Raw genomic sequence first — 12,186 nt, 5'->3', positions numbered from 1 at the left:
CACATGTCTCAGTTTCCTCGTTTGTATAATGGAACACCAACGACATGTTCCTCATAGGAATGTTGTAAGAGTTAAATGAAAAACCTTACGTTAAGTTCATGGCATAATACTTAGCACATATTAAGACAATAAGCAATTACAACTACTATTAATATTATAAACATCTAGGATTAACATTTGGACTATGCCAAATTCTTTAAATCAATTTTATCTTTAGGATCCTGAGCTGTCGCTTTTGGTGCCTTTTTTTGTTGTTTTTTGTTTAATCCTAGTTTTGGAGAGGAGGGAATAGGTAAGAAAAAGGGAGGTGGGAAGCAGCAAACCAATAAGGGCAGATACGATTTACTTTGAGTAAAGTACTCAAAGCAGAGAACAGTAACTGAACCTGCATGGCAAGGGGTGTGGATGGGGATGGGGGGGATGGGTATTGGAAAGTGATGATAAAGCTAGAAAAGGAAAGGTAGAGAAAAAAAGAAAGAATATCAAGCCCAGGGACTATGAGGCACCTTGGTCTTGTGCTCCATCTTGAGAAACGAAGGACTTTTGTCAGGCAACAGTGAGAAAATAAGCAAACTGACCTAGAAGAGCTAGTTGCCTAATTGTATTCCTGTGCCCAATGTCCTCATCTGGAGCATGGGACGGCAGGGAGGACCAGCTGGAACTTGGGTAAAACTACAGATTGCCTCACTCCCATGACTAATTCTGATGGTTTTCCAAAGTTACAGTCAACAGAGAAATGAAAATACATTATCAATGAAAGAGAAAGATGGCAGAGAAGGAAGCAACATAAAGACAAGAGTAGTAATCAATAATATTGGTCTAAACACTATATAGTTCATAATTGCTTGATTCCATTCAGATTGTTTTGATGGTCTTCAAAACAATCTAGGAAGAAAAATATTTCTGAATGACTCAGTTCATGAATGAATCATTGATCTACAGCAAACAGATGAAAAACACAGAACATTTAGATAATTGTGAAGATAGGATTTGAATTCAGATTTTCTGACTCAAAATCCCACTTTTTCTGTACCATATGACCTCTTCAAAAAAAAAAAAAAAACTAAATTATTTCGCTATTGCCTTTCACCCATTACTGAAATCCAGTTCTTTTTTCTTCTTTCCTCCCTTATCAGATCAATTACTGACATATTCTATTAAATGATAGGAAGAATTAACATCTGTGATGAGCATTTTATAAGACTATAACTATCACTTAAGAAAAAAGGTACTATACATTTTCATCAATGTAACTTACTATATTTTTCTTAGTAAAGGGATAATTATTCGTCCAGAATGTGGGATAAAAGGGCTACTATGGCCATCATCTTAGTGCTTTCAACAGGAAACATGTTCTCTGAATTCCAAACTGACTTATAAATGATCACATAACATGTCTATTTGTAACGAGACAATGGGGACAAAGTGGGAAGTTTTTCCACAATGGAGCTGGACAAAGAGAACTTCTTTTAATACAATTTCGGATTTAAATTTAATAAAAAAAGAAAAATACTTAACTGCATTAACAATAAAAGCAAACAAAAAATAGCAAACTTTATTTCCCCAAATTAGAAAGAATTGATATATGCCACAAAAAAAATACATAAACAACCATACTGGACTGTCCTACCAAAGGTCAATTTGATAAAAAGAGGGTTTCTTTTTTACCATAGAAAAAATTCTAACTATAGTTTCTCTTTAATCTCACCCTTCTGTTGGTTTCCTGCTGTTTGCCTACAAAAGACTTCTGATACCTCATGTTCTAAGAGCATTTCTATATTTTTAGAATTTTAAGAGCCAATCTCTAGTAAATGGTAGTTAATTTTCTTTCATACAACCTAGACATAATATACTTCTCAACACTATTTAAGATTTATCACTTAGCAAAATAATCATAATTTTAAAGTACTTAAAAATTTTTTTAATTGCTTATCACATATTGCTCATGAGTCAATAAAGAAGCTGATATGTGGATGCTAATTCACAATGGTGGAGATAAGAATAGAGGAAATCTGGACTAAACAGAGGGGAGTGAAGGGAAGGGAGAGGGGAAGGGAGAGGGGAAGGGAGAGGGATGGGGTAGGAATAATAGAATGGATGGGACATTATTACCCTATGTACATATATGATTGCATGACCTGTGTAACTCTACATCATGTACAACCAGATGAATAAGAAGTTATACTCCCATCTATGTATGCTGTGTCAAAATGCATTCTACTGGCATGTATAACAAACTAGAATAAAAAATATATAAAATTAAATCCAAAAAATAATAAAGCTAAAATTTAAACTTAAATAACAATCTGAGCTTTTAAGAAATACAAACAAATTTAGGCAGTCATATAATTATTTGTATACTCATCTTGAGCATTAAAGAAATATGGAAAAAGTTAAAGGAACCCAGAAATAAGAACAAAGTTTTAGTAACCTACTTTGCTTTTTCCTCACATCCCCATGTGACATTTGACCCTGAGTCTTGTCAGAAACTGAATGCATATACTTCCTAAAGTTGCTTACTTACTTTTGATTTAGTGATAACAAGGAACAGCAAAATATAATACTGGCTAGGAAGATAAAAATTATAACCATTTTAACATTAGATTTAAATATTTTTAAATAACCTATAAAATAAGTGCTATTTCATATGACATCCTTATAAGGAATAAAAATTACAAATATCCTTATTAAATAACATTTAATTTCAAAATCTAAGTATTATTCAAAATAAATGTAATTTTCCCCCAGTACTTGTAGTTTTATATAAGTCCTTGAAATTAATTCAGGAATTCAGGGTCAGAGGTCTCACTGTGTCTAGCATGTAAAAATTTCAACGAAAAACAAAAATAGTATAGATACCTTTACCCCTTTGGGCCATGGATATATTACTTGTGAAATTTTTGTCAATAAAGTAAGCCAGATTCACACTGGTATTGTGTTTTTGGTATCCTAGTCAAAGATGAACAAGTAAATCCTATAATCACTCATTTATTTACTGAAGAACAAAAATACATTTCAAATACACAAACCATTAGATAGTTATTAAAATGCCTACATAAAAGTAAAAATAAAATCTGTATACTGTTCTGCTTTGAAAATAACTGCTAGAAGAAATCATGTATTAATATAGTTCCAAGGATAAAAACAACACAGACTTATCCAGTTTTGGAACAGCTCTCTATGTTGCTTTTTTTCAAAATAGAAACAATCTATTGTTAACAGCCTATTAATTAAATATATTTTATACCTAGATCCCTAATGGGCAAGTCTTCAAATAATCTAAATAAGTACTCAATAAATGTTAAGTAAGAATAAATATGATGCTTTCAAGGAATTTTCATTTTAGGAAAAATAAAATAGCTAGAAATATCTGCATTAAGTCAGTAAACAGTTCAAGAATAAAAACAGTAAAATGTTAAAAGAAAAAAGTAACAAGGTTCATTATTACTATAACCCCAAACCAACAATGAGTATTTGAATCAATGAGTTTGGCATTACCTCTACATTCCTCTCCATTGTTTGGGTCTTAACCTAGTTCTGCCTTACTAGTTTCTCTACTTGGCCTGAATCCCACGGTCAATTACTTCAACAGACTCCTCTGCATCTTCAATTCTCTTCACCCTCATCCATTTTCAATACAATCTTTCTTTGTTTTACTCTTGCCTGTAGAACACTGCCAGAGAAAACTATAAAATGTGCTAATTATAAATCTGAGTTATAATCTCGGATGAACGCTGATATTGCTCTGTAATCCTTTATTTTGAAACATTTCCCTTTCCCATTCCAATCAGTATATGTAACATTTTTATTACCCTCCTCCTGTTCCCTAGCCAACCTCCATCAAATTCTAAGCTGAAAAGTAACTTCTTAAAGCAAATTTTCAGATGACTTCTCTCCCATATTCAAATGTACTTAATTCTCACCTGTACACAACTCCCAACTTTTTGAAGCAGAATATCGGTATCCACTGTTTTTAGAGTTAATTGGCTATTCTTAACTTCACCTATTCCCATTTCCTCTGGGACCTTACTCTATTAATTATTCCCTATCTTCAATACCTTCAACAACCAAACAAAGAAAGTACCAAATTAAACTTCTTTCCTTCAACCCTATCTCCTTCAGAGAGCATTCTTCCTCCCCTTCAGTAGCAAACCTTTACTGAATTTTCATCTAACCTGACCTTTCAAAAGTCAATAAAGGCAATAAATGTAGAAGGAATGGGAGTTAGAAAATAACCATTTGGGGCTGGGGATATAGCTCTGTTGGTTGAGTGTTGGTTGAGTTGGTGGGGGGAGAAAAGAAAAAAACCATTTGTAATCCTCCAAGTGATGCTTTATTCAAGCAAGGATCATTAATATATGCCAAAACCAATTGGTTAAAAAGTTGTTGGGGCAAATCAAAACTACCCTAAGATTCCATCTCACCCCAATTAGAATGGCGATTATCAAGAATACGAGCAACAATAGGTGTTGGTGAGGATGTGGGGAAAAAGGTACACTCATACATTGCTGATGGGGCTGCAAATTAGTGCAGCCACTCTGCAAAGCAGTGTGGAGATTCCTTTGAAAACTTGGAATGGAACCACCATTTGACCCAGCTATCCCACTCCTTGGCCTATACCCAAAGGACTTAAAATCAGCACACTACAGTGACACAGCCACATCAATGTTTATAGCAGCCTAATCACAATAGTTAGATTGTGGAACCAACCTAGATGCCCTTCAATGGATGAATGGATAATGAAACTGTGATACACACACACACACACACACACACACACACACACACACACACACACACAATGGAATATTACTCGGCCATAAAAAATAATAAAATTATGGCATTTGCAGGCAAATGGATGAAATTGGAGAATATCATGCTAAGTGAGATAAGCCAATCTCAAACCAAAGGACGAATGATCTCGCTGGTAAGGGAGGATGAGAGGGGGGCAAGAAGGGAGGAAGGAGGGACTGTATAGAGGGAAAAGAGGGGTGGGGGGGGTAGAAAAAAATAACAGAATGAATCAAAAAACAATTACCCTAGGTATGCCTCTACTTCATGTACAAACAGAGAAACAAGATGTATCCCATTTGTTTACAAAAAAAAAAAAAGTTGTTAGGGTCTGGGAATACAGTTCAACAGCAGAGCACTTCCCTAGCAGTCTCAAGGTCCTGGATTCAAGCCCCAGGACCACCAAAAAGAAAAAAAGGTTAGGACACAGAATACCTACATGACCATTAAGTATCACCCTATTACTTATTTATTAAACAACAGAGAATTGTCAGGCTCCACCTTTACCAAAGGGACAAGTGTGCATTACCAATGGGGGCAGAGGGCAGCCTGATATGATGTGCCTGCTGATACATACTATAATGCAGTAGGAGAATCGCACATCATTTTTGTGGTGGTCTTGCCAGAAATGTCTCACAAAATCCAACTGTAAGGTAAGAGACCATACAGAATGTGGAGAATACTCTGGAACAAATGACCTCTACTTTTCAAAGGAGGAAATTCACAAAAAGAGGGAGGCAGTGGGTCTATTTTGACTCACAGTTTCAGAGTTTTAGTCCATGATCACTTGGCCACATTGCTTTGGGTCTTTGGGTGAGGAAGAATATCATGATGGGACACTCATGGTGAAGTAAAACTGCCAACCTCATGGCAGTTAGGAAGCAAAGAGAAAAAGGAAAGGAAGGAGCCAGGGTCCCAACATAGCCTTCAGGGGCTACCTCCTCCTACTAGGCCTTACCTTTTAAACTTTCCACCACCTCCCAACAGCTCTATCAGCTGAGGACAAAGCCTTCAACATATGAGCTCTTGGGGGACATTTAAGATCCAAACCATAACAAAGCATACTGTCAGAAACCACAAATAATTCAATATGCCTGAGAAAATTATATATTTGGAGAATGGGTAAGTTGTCATTAAGGCTAGAAAGGTAATGCAGAAAAAGAACTAAAGGAATTTACAAATCTGTTAAAGGAATAAAGAATATGTATTTTATCAGGATGATGAAAGTCACAAATAATTTAAGCAGAGGAATGATATAATCAGATTTACCCTTTAGAAAAACCAGATAATAGCACAGAAAATGTACTGAAGGAAAGCAAGACTAGAAGACCAGATAGGAAATTTACAATAATCTAGGTGAAAGGTACATTAAAACTGTCTCAGTGTAAGAGAAGTGGGAGAAAACCAAGATTTCAAATGTTTCTCCAGTCATAATCTTTTTTTCAGTGTCCCATACTCCATTCTAACTGCCTACCGGGCACCTTTAACTACAGGTTTCATAGATACCTAAAATTTAAAATATACAAAACTTAATTCATTATCTGCCATCTTCATCATCTCCTCCGCCTGCCAAAATTTTATACCTTCTCCAACTTAATTAACTGCGACACCATCTATGTAGTTTCCCAAACTAGGAACTCTGGAGTCAATGTGACTCCCTCGCATTTCCATGTTTTTCAATTTCTATACGAGATCAGATTGTCCTATGGATTCTACCTCTAAACACACCACAAATCCTTCCCTCAATTCTCCATGTCAGTTGACGTGCTACAGTTAAGGACTTTATATGAAGATTACTGTTATTAGAATCCTGTACCATAAGTTCTTCCTTGGTCCTAATCTCATTCAACCTCAGAATTACTTTTTCTAAAATTCATATTCATTTAAGTTACTCTCATTAGGTCTAAAATCTCCGGCATAAACCCCCTTTACAATCCAGCCCCCAACCTGCTCTTGCGTTTAATCAAATTGCAACGACAACAAAAAATTTAAACAAGTCCAGGGTATGAACTTTCTTGACATAATTTTTATGATTTCAAAATTATACTTTGTATAAAATATGATGCGTCACCATAATGTTCATATGCAAACACCTACTCCTTAAACTTCCTTTGAATTAAAAAAGTCAACTATTGAACATAAAATTCTCCAAATCCACATGATTATTTTGGCCATGAAAATTTTACTCCATTTTCTAAAATCCAATTTTTAAAGTCCATTGTATTAAGAAAAATACCTACCAATACCACCACATGGCTTACTCTGGATATTATCGCAAACTATTCCACCTTTAAGCTACTCCCTGAAAGAATCTTACTGAATAGTTAGAGCTTTGTCTACTTTCTTACCGTACTTTTGTATGATTAAGGAAAGTTGACCAGTTAACAAAACTATATAAGAGATTACATTTTTCCCCATTAAGTATTTTAATCAAATGAACTCTAAATGCTACAGCACAACTGTGGATTACTGGACATACAGAATAATCAAAGTAACTCTCTGCATGAAGAGATGTTGAAAATAATAGAAAAAGAAACAAATCTAACAAGATGAGAATTTTACAAATGATGGGGAGGCTTAAAACCCCTATTTCTTCAGTTAAATTCTCCCGTTTGAAGAGCAATTATCACTGGTTAGAAAAACAACAACAAAATAATCTTTCAAATACAAAAGAAGTCATGCATACTAAATGCAAACAAAAGGAATTGTTCTCAAAAAAGTAATTAGTCCAAATAACTGTAGCTTACTCTTCCCAAAAAACACTCTGAAATTCTGAAATAACATTTATTTCAAAAACATAAAAATGTTTTCTCAAATACATATTTTAAAACAAAGTAAACTTCCCCCCCGCCTTTTTTTTTTTTTTTTTTGTACTAGGGATTGAATCCAGAGATGCTTAACCACTATACCACATCTCCAGCTCTTTTTTTTTAAGTTTTGAGCAAGGCCTCACTAAGTTGCTGAGGCGGGTTTTGAACTTGCAGTCCTCCTGCCTCAGCCTCCCAAGTTGCTGGGATTACAGGTGTGCACCACCTTGCCTGGTCGAGGTAACCCTTCCTTGATAACTTAATTTCACCATTTATATTAATCAGTTATTATAAGAGTGAAAACCTCAGGTACTACTGAAAGAAGTCAGTATGCACTTGTATTAAGGATTATAGTGATATGCTAATTCTTCTATAAACTTATTATGGACAGACAGATGGAAATATATACTTAGTATTATATCCTTAGTAATATATCCTTCTCCTTAAGAGCTGTCATTAGGGCTAGGGATTAAGCTTAGTTGGTAGAGTGCTTGCCTTGCATGCACAAAGCCCTAGGTTCAATCCCCAGCATTTAAAAAAAAAAAAAAAAAAAAAAAAAAAAGCTGTGATCAGTCATGGTTCCCCACCTTGCTATCTCTCAATTCTCATCTTTGGCAATTTCAATATTGCTTTTCAATTTGATTCTTCTGAAATAAGTAATACATATGGTATATATCATAGTTGACATATCATCTTACTACACATTATCTCATTTAATTCCTATAATAATCTTGTAATACAGGAATCATTACTACCATTATTTTATAGATGAGAAACCAAGGATCAGAAAGACTGTAACTTCTCTAAGGTCAAATGGATCTTAAGTAGCAAAACTGATCCCAACTGTCAATCATTTTTCATCACCAAATTAAACTTGTTAAAAACATTAAATAAGAATCAAAAGTGGGGCCTGTTGGGGAATTGAGATATGAGTATAAACTTTGAACTTTTCTGGATATTCACAACATATATATGCACAGCACACATGTATTAGTTAATTAAAACACTTAGCTAACTTCTTTCTTGGCAGTTGAAGCTGCAGGTGGATTGGGGTGGAGGGGAATCAGTCTGGCTAAAGAAGATACTATCAGGTTTTTTCGAATTTGAAAAACCTATGCAACAATAACCAATAATTCAAAACATAACTAGCTCAAATCTGTAGTCATATTAAGCTGCCATATTAAGGGGGTAAAAGGTATTTTTCTTCAGATTTGAAGACAACTACAGAGTAAAGAATATGCATTACGTCATAAATAGACTTCCTTTTACCTTACCCTCCCAGCCGAGTTGCTAGAGGATTTCAAGTGTTAAGTGGAGACTATTTTTTCACCCGGTGAAGGTCATGAACACCATCTCCAGCCTTTACCAGAATCACAGAAACAACAGATTTATAACAGTACTATTGACATTTTGAGTCAGATAATTCTTTGTTATGTGGATGGGGTATGTCTTTTACTTTTGTACAATAGTTAACAACACCCCTAGCTAGATGCCAACAGTTACTCCCTTCAGTTCTAACAACCAAAAATGTTTCCACACACTGTCAAAAGTTCCTTGGGGACTGGGGATATAGGTCAGTTGGTAGAGTGCTTGCCTTGTAAGCACAAGGCCCTGGGTTCAATCCCCAGTACTGCAAAGAAAAAAAAAAAAGTTCCTTGGGAGGCAAAACTGACCTTGGAGAACCATGTTAGGGTTCTGGATCTTTGAAAAAGATTTCAATCATTTGTTAATTACAATTTTTTAAAAAATAAATATTTTTAAAATTTGGATTTTAAAAAATGTTAATAGTACAAGAAGCTATCTAAATAATACATTTGTGACACTTACGTAAAGTATTTCATTTACATGGATACTTTAGTTACCCCCTTGTCCTCAAAGCTGGAAGAAAGTTGGTTCTTTCTAAGCTCTGCTAGCAAAATGTCAAATACACATGAGAATCTAAACAATTCTAACAACCAACCCACCCCTAATCACACTCCCCATTTCTTGTTTTACATGGACACATTGTGTTTCTTAAGCCATGCATCCTGGAAATTTAAGTTTCTACCCTTCAGATTTCCTCATCTGTTTCCTGCCAACAACTTGTGAAGTAAGCAGGAAGTAAACTGATGACCTTTAAGGTCTTTTCCAACTTGATACCCTAATATTCAATGGCAAAACCCCTCCTCCAACTTTAATGTACCCCCAGTGGACCAAACTACCTCTTGAGGTCACCAAAGTCATTTATACTTTTTTCTTTCTTCAAACTTCATATTTATGATGGCCAAACAGTTTAATCTGTTGTTTACAATATCGCTTTAAATACTGGGTGATCAATTGCTTATTCCCTGACCCAAATAAATAATTTAAAACAAGTAAATTGACTTCTAAAAGCATAACTCCAAGAAATTTTGAGTTAATGACATTTGTATGAAAGGGCCACATTAGGCAAATATTGAGATAAAAAGTAGATTAGTGGATGCCTAGAGCTGCAGGTGGTATGAGGAGAATGGGGAGTAAATGCTAATGGGTACCAGGCTTTTGGGGGGTAGTGGGTGATGAAACTGTTCTAAAATTCGATTATGGTGCTGAAACCCACTGAATCACATTTTACACAGGTATACTTTATGATATGTTGTTAATTATAACTCAAAAAAGCTGTTAAAAGCTTGCCTACCACTGTGAGGTCCTGGGATAAATCACCAGGACCAAAAAGGGAAAAAAGAAGAAAAAGCTAAAAGCAGGAAAAACGAATTTCAATCAACTTTTATTGATGGAAAAAGGAGTGTGATTAAGAACAAATTCTGCAGTTTGCCATTTCATGGGTTATATAAGATTTGATTTGAACTGTGACATAAAAACTTATTATTTTGTCCAGAAATAAATCGTAACTTTTTCAGAAAACAAATATATGCAAATTTAATCATCTTTTCTTTGTAAACTGGATGATTTTATCTGTCATGATTTTGAAAACAATGAAAAACATTTCAAAAAGTTAAAATAACAATACTTCTACAGTAACAAGATACATGAGTATCTCCAACAAAGCATAGGCTTTACAGTTTTATAGGGAACAGACTGGAAATGTAATAATTCTAAAGTTACCAAAACATTTTAAAATAGCCAAATCACAATAAAACTGCAAACATCTAACCCATAAACCAAATTATCATTTACATATATTGATCTATCCACTTATCAGAAGCAATGATCACTATGAACCAACAATACCCATTTCTAGGAAATCAGACTCTGATTTACAGATAAGAGTCAAACAAATCCCATCATTCCAACTGTTTCATCATAACTGCTCAGTAATCAATTAGAACTCCCCATCATTTATAAAAGTGACTGTCCATCAAGATCTACAGCTAAAGTTATAACAATATATATCTCTGTATACTACAAATAATTTATCGTGATGTCACTTACAAAGTAAGCATTTACTTTCAAGACTGCCCTGGGTTTGACAAATCAGAAGTAGAGCCAATTAGAAACAAAAACAATTCTTCAAAAGTGGAACCTCTATAAAATACAAAAAAAACAAAGCTCTAAAAGGGAATTCTAAAAAAATTTTATTCGCAACTCTGGTCGGTCAAAATTCTAAAAATATCATCTTGAACTCAACACATGGGCAGAGCAGTGGCTAATTATAATGGTCAGGCAAAAGTTCCCAAACGACGAAGGGAAGGCAGGGATGGCCTACCTTTGTTATCATGCAGGGATAGAAAGAAGTACAACTGAAGAAAATTAACCACTGAACCAATTATTGCGGGCTAAATTACCTAACTGCAAAACACCGAATTAGTCTTGAGTTTTCCCCAGAGCTGGGAGAAATTTTAAAACATAAAAATAAAAATTATCCCAGTAGGCTCCAAAAAGGGCTAAGGGCCGGGCTGGAAAAGTTTGGAATCGGTATCTATGAGGAGTGATGGAAGTTCCAGAGTCGAGATCCTGGAAAGGGGCGAGCTCAGCGTCTGCGGCCGCCGACAGGAGAGGAGCAGAGCTGCTGGCCCGGATCCCCAAGGGAGAGTGACAAGGAAGAGAAGGTGGCGGAAGGGAGAATGGAAGCTTCGGCGCCGGTCACTGGTGACCGAAACTCTGTCCGCTTCGGGCCAGGGAGGAGACAGAAAGGGTGGGGTCTCGGTCCCACTCTCCGCAGTAGGTCGGGGTGAACCAGGGCCCCGGAACGCAGTGGGCAACGGTGGGCTGGCTGACACCTACCTGCGGTCCCGGGCAGCCGCCCCACAGCGAGGCCTAGTGCATCGCCGCCGCCTCCGGCCCTCCACGTCGCACCGAGGCTGCTGCTCCGCGGCCGCTGCCACCCGGAGCCCAGCCGGGCCGAACCCGGCTTCCCGCCTCCGCCTCGCGCCTGCTGGCCCGTCAGCCGGGGGAGCACAGGGCCGCCCTCTAGAGCCCAGCTCCGCTCGGGAGTAAGAGGCGGCAGCGGCGGCTCCCTCACGTCTCTCCCGGGTGTCCTGTCAGCCAGCAGTTTCCCCCGGGTCCGCAGCACCGCCTCCGCCGCTGCTGCCACCGCCTCTCCCACATCCCCGGCCTCCAGGGGAGCCGCCGCTGCCGCCGCTGCCGCGCAGCGACCACTGCCCCTGGG

General features: G+C 36.7%; 1 protein-coding gene across 11 annotated transcripts in view; it reads right to left on the bottom strand.

Moving 5' to 3' along the window:
- Nucleotides 1-11,945, bottom strand: part of VPS54 (VPS54 subunit of GARP complex) — a 93,514-nt gene extending 81,569 nt beyond the window's left edge. For 9 of the 11 annotated variants that reach the window (XR_013758958.1, XR_013758959.1, XR_013758960.1 and 6 more), the window contains exon 1: nucleotides 11,802-11,945. The gene's annotated coding sequence lies outside the window, so the exon portion shown is untranslated. Of the gene's footprint in view, nucleotides 1-3,498; nucleotides 4,257-11,801 lie in introns of those variants that run through there. The other 2 variants (XM_079109681.1, XM_079109682.1) reach the window with 2 other exon arrangements.
- Between the last annotated feature and the right edge of the window lie 241 nt (nucleotides 11,946-12,186).

This window comes from Sciurus vulgaris, assembly GCF_902686455.1.
Source record: "Sciurus vulgaris genome assembly, chromosome: 14".
In the NCBI taxonomy this organism is placed as follows: domain Eukaryota; kingdom Metazoa; phylum Chordata; class Mammalia; order Rodentia; family Sciuridae; genus Sciurus; species Sciurus vulgaris.
The sequence above is the reverse complement of the archived record's forward strand: the minus strand, read 5'-3'. Positions and strand labels throughout refer to the sequence as shown.